This window comes from Triticum dicoccoides, chromosome 5B (assembly GCF_002162155.2).
Source record: "Triticum dicoccoides isolate Atlit2015 ecotype Zavitan chromosome 5B, WEW_v2.0, whole genome shotgun sequence".
Taxonomy (NCBI): Eukaryota; Viridiplantae; Streptophyta; class Magnoliopsida; order Poales; family Poaceae; genus Triticum; species Triticum dicoccoides.
The window spans coordinates 529,966,805-529,972,389 of record NC_041389.1 but is presented as its reverse complement, the minus strand read 5'-3'; positions in this window follow the sequence as shown (position 1 = coordinate 529,972,389).

Sequence of the window (5,585 nt, the reverse complement as noted above, 5' to 3'; positions counted from 1 at the left end):
GAAAGAAGCATGCCTAGGAAATTAATGCGTGTGCAGGGAGGCCCTTTGATCAGAGAAGCATCGACCGATTTTCTTTATTTCCACACCTTCTTACAGCTTTGTATATTGGTTATAGTATGGTGAATCATTGAGATGCATAGACATGCTGAACTTTTGTTCTTTTGAATGTTAGTTTAATGTGAGTGTCTGCATCCCGTACCACATCCTCTCATTTGGTGGATGCACACAGAGAAAATAAATCTCCTTAATTTACTCCATAACCACCCTATTAAATAGGCCTAGTAACAAACCAGGCGCATGCAGTGGCCGGCGGGCACATGCATCCTGCATGCATGGCCAGTCAGCCAAGCCCATGCGCCAGCTCCAATGCAGCAACGCAAAAGAAGAGAGCGGTTCTTGGGAAACACGAACAGCTCGCTCTCCTGCTTCCGTCTCCCCACCCAATTCCCCCCGCTCCCCAATCTTCCTCACTCGTCTAGAAAACCCTGCTCACCTTCTTCCTCACTCGTACAGAAAATGCCTGCTCCTCTTCTTCCACTCCTACAGAACTCCCCAACCCTCCTTCTTCCCCACTCGCACTGCCTCTAGGCTCATATCTGGCTACTCTGCACAAACCCGTGAGCTCGGCACGACGCCCACAAGGAAAATGGAGTCGGCTGGCCCCAGCGCCAAGAAGATGAGGCTCTCGCCGGTTGTAGATCCCGCACCCGGTAGTGCGGGGAGAAGCGGCGACTCCCCCCCCCCACCCGGATCTGAGGAACCGGTAGAATATCCGCAGGACCGCATCAGCGATCTGCCGGGCGTCATCCTTGAGGAGATCATCTCGCTTCTCCCCACCAAGGATTGCTGCTGCACACAAGTCCTCTCAACTCGGTGGCGCCCTCTATGGCGCACCGCGCCCCTCAATCTCGACTGTCGTTAGATATCTATCCTTCCTAAATTTGATCTCCTCAGAGCCATCGTCTCTTCTCACCAGCAGGGCCCCGTTCAATGCCTCTGCATCCCAACAAGCTACCTGCTGTGCATACCCGGCAAGGTGGATGCTTGGCTGACATCCCTTGAATTCCGAAAACTCCAGCAGTTTGAGGTAAACCATTACCATGAAAGTTTCATACCACGAACATACCAAGAATTTGTGCCCACACCACCGTTGTCCATCTCACGGTTTTCCTCCTCTCTCCACACTGCCACCTTCACTCGGTGCCATCTACCAGACGATCTAGTACAAATGCTTTGACTCCCACTACTAAAAAAACTTCCGCTTGTGGTGGTTTATCTGTCGGAGGCCTCACTGCACAGCATCATCCACTCCAGTTGCCCTGCCCTGGAGTGCTTGCTGATTGTTTTGGGAATAGAAATCGGTATCAGTTGTCTCCAAATAAAGTCGCCTCACCTTAAAAGCATTGGAATTTGTTTTAAAGGACAGCAGGTCATCATCGAAGATGCCCCTTCACATGAAAGGTTGCTCCTTCATAATTGTTATACACCTTCAGAAATAACTGTCGTCTCTGCGCCCAAACTGGAGACCTTGGGTGTAATTCGTGACCCGTTTAATAATCACAAGGAGTTGGTGTTTGGCTCATCACTTTTGCAGGTATCATATATTATCATCTACACATTTGTAATCATATGCTACATTTTTCATTTATGCGCATAAGTTTATATCATCTTGGAGTACACTTTGGGTACTAATATTATGTTATATGCTCAATGAAGAGTTCGTCCATTGATAGCCTATCAATGCTGCTGGATTCTATCAAGATCATATATATCAGAATGTATAGTTTTGATCCGGACATAATTATTGGCTTGCTGCGATGCTTTCGATCTCTGGAGAATTTATACATAGAGGTGATGATTTCATGCACATTGAAAGCCCATATATATTGTACTAGAATTAACTGTTCAGGTGTCGTTCTTTCGACATACTCTTTTTTCAGACCTTAATTGTTTTTGATCTTCATGTCTACTTACGCAGAACCACATGGAGAAAAACATATAACCAATCATTGGCGTGATAAGAACAAGGATTTTATCAGTTCTCATGACATTCTTTTGAGGACAATAACGATGGGACGATATGCATCCAACCAGGAAACCAGAAGCTTTGTCACATTCTTCCTGTTGAATGCGAGGTTACTATTGTCCATGAGGCTTAATTTTTACAGCAAGAGATTTCTCACGGAAATAGCAAAAAAACAAGTTTCAGGTGGACAAATGGGCTTCTAAACGTGCTCGGCTTCTATTTACAATAAGTTGTAGACATCATGAAATAAATTTTTTTGCATAGGATGTTGATTTTATGGATCAGACCGATCCATTTGTTTGTGACTGCAAAAAAGATTGGTTGGATTAGATGTTACTGTCATGTTCAATCTGGGTTTTGTCTAAAAATTTGATGAACGATTAATCCTTGGGATTTTTGTACCATTTGTATGCTTGACTTGCATGTTGTTGCCATCGTACTCCCCTCCACCTGCCACTACACTGCCGCATCTTCCATGGCTGCTGTTCGTTCCCGTCCAAGTCCTTGCCGTCGTTCTCCGCCTTGGTTAGCTCGATGTCCCCGCCGCCATCTGGCGTTGTCAACATGGTCAACAACCAAGAGGAATCAGGAGATGACTGTACGTGGAGAGGCTGGCAGTAGGGACCCACCAGGGTCATTGCATTTCGCAAGCAGGTGCCTCGTTATTACAAGCCAAAAAAATACTTCCACCTAATTGTTTGACAACTAGGTTCCACGCCATTGTCAATGTAGTCAATAAACAAGAAAATTACACAACAAGCGGATAACACCAGGGACCCAGCAGCTCACCCAGTTGTTTTTCAGTTTCAGAGACGGAGCTCAACTGCGCGTTGTGCGGGGGCTGTGGCCTGTCTAGCCCACGCTTACGCTTTTATTAAGCACATGACGAGCCCAGTTGATATATTTTTTCTTTCTGAAATTGGCTAGCCCGGTTCTTTTTTTTTTTTGAGAATACCAAAACCGAGGCCTACTTGCTTTTCTTAGCCCTGCTAGACTGCAAATCTTTCAAGCCGAGGAGGGATGTAAGTAGTAAGAAATGGGCTTCCCTAGAAAACGGGCTATAAGTTGTAAGAAATGGGATGTAAATTTTTAAACCAAAGCCAACCGGCAATTGCATTAAAATATCATTTTTTCAGGATTTCTCTACTATCTACTCTTATAAAAACCAAAGCCAACTCACAATTACATTAAAATATCATCTTTTCTCCCAATAAACTACACATACAAATGCATCTTCCTGTTTCGGGCAGCGAACGGGCATCTTGCTAGTTAAGATTCTAAATTTCATTTTGATATAATTTTTCTGCGGAGAATTGTTTTTTGAATTTTATTTTGATATAATTTTTTGAAAATTATTTTTAACGTGACTCGAAATTTAGTGATTAAAAGAGTTCGGACCCCACCGAAATATGCAAAATTTCGTTGAATTTTTTAGCAGTGCCCAGAATATATGGTATGTAATTCTAATAAAAAGTAAATGGGCTTCAAATATCCTAAGAATTAGCAAATGGGTTGTAAATTATTGAAAATAATGGCTAATGGGTTGTATGCTGTTTTCCACAGATTTGGAGGCTGACTTATGGGCCTACTAGGTTGACGCTGACGCTGTCCTAAATGTGTTTTTGACGCTTACGCAAGGCTTTGTCTACTTAGTCAACACACATCAGTGACTATTGGATGTCCATCCAACAACCACCGTGCTTCTTCAATCTCTAATCTTCCTGCTCCAGCTGCCCAAACCAGCGCCGGCGGGACTGCCTACTCCATCCTCCCGTGGCTGGTTGTGCTGCCACCAGGCCATCCCTCTAACCACCCACACATCCTGTTATTTTTCGGTGACGCCAGCCTCACCCGCAGCCGACCAGTTAGCGCTTGTTCTCCCCTCAGCGTGGGCATCCGCTGCGGTGGCTTCGTCGGCTCTGGGTGGTTCTCTTCCTGGGCCCTGCCCTCATCCACCGTGTTTGTGCTATCTGCGCCGCAAGGTCAACATGGTCAACAAACAACAGCCATCGAAATGGGCTGACAGTAGGGGCCCACATAGGAAAATTCCTCCTTATTACGCGCAAAATATTGATTCCTCCACCTGATAGTTGGGACCCACCGGAAGGGTCTCTGTATTTTGCAAAAAAACCGTTCCCCCCGCTGTCAGCTCGGACCCACCGGAAATGCCTCCTTATTACGCACAAAAAAAAGAATACTCCCCCTGCTAGCTGGGACTCACCTTGGTGGGAGGTTGACTTGTGGGCCTACTAAGTTTACGGGGACGGAGGGCTTTGTCAATTTAGTCCATATGAACGATTCTAGCTCCAGTGACCGTAGGATGTCCATCCAACGGCCGTAGTGCTTCTTCAACCTCTAGTCTTCATGCTCCAGCCACCCAAAGCAGCGCCGGTCGTGCCGCATGCTCCTACCTCCCGTGGCCGGCTATGATGCCGCGCAGTCCTCACCACCCCCAACTACTCCTACCGCTAGCCAGGCCATCCCTCTACTCACCCACACCCCCTGTTATTCTGCGGTGACGACAGCCTCACACCACAGCTGAACCAGTGAACCCTCGTACTCCTCTTCACGTGGGCATCCACTGCTGCGTCTTCCCTCGCTCCGCGTCATCCCCTTCCTAGGCCTCACCGTCGTCCATCGCCGTGGTGCTCTCAGTGCGGCGTGGTCAATGTGGTCAACGACTGACTTCCATCGGAAGAGTACTGTGCGTGGAGAGGCTGACAGCTGGGTCCATGGTGGCCGCAAGGAAGTGCCTCCTTATTATGCGCAAAATAATTATTCCTCTACCTGATAGTAGGGACCCACCGGACGGGCCACCGTATTTCGCGAAAAAAATGTTTCCCCCCTGACTGCTGGGACCCACCAACTACACCTTTGCACGCAAGGAAGTGCGTCCGGGCAAAAAAAAAAACGGTTCGCCCCCCTGACTGCTCGGACCCACTAGCAACATCTTCGCATGCAAGGAAGTGCCTGACAGTCGGGACCCACCTGGTTGAAGCGTACATAGCGTTGTCATTCTGGTCGCGAACGTGTACGTACATATATACTGGTCGATGTAGAGGCCCGCACATGTCGTAGTAGAGGCGCGTACGTGTCGTAGTAGAGGTGCGCACGTAGCATGTACGCGTATGTACAGCGGCCAGGGTGCAAGAAAGAAAATACAGCCACGTATGTGTACATACGGGCGGGGTCTCGAACGCCTACTCGCGCATACGTACGGTGAGGGCTCGTGTACATGGCTGGGTCGGAACAGAGAAACAGCGTCGTCGTCGTGTTCATGGGGAGGCAACGGAATGTGTCGTGTTCATGGGGAGGCAACGGAATGCGTCGTGTTCATCAGGAGGCAACGAAACGCGTGGGAGCCAACCGGCTGGGTTGGAACAGAATGCATGGTCATGTTTATCGGGAGGGCTTGGATGGAACAGGCGATGGAAACGAGGCCTGGCGTACTGTAGAACAGAGGAAACGGCCTTGTATTCGACCGGACACGTTCGAAACAGGCTCTTGTTCATTGGGAGGGGTCTGGTGTACCGCAGAATGGAGGAAACGGACCTCCTAC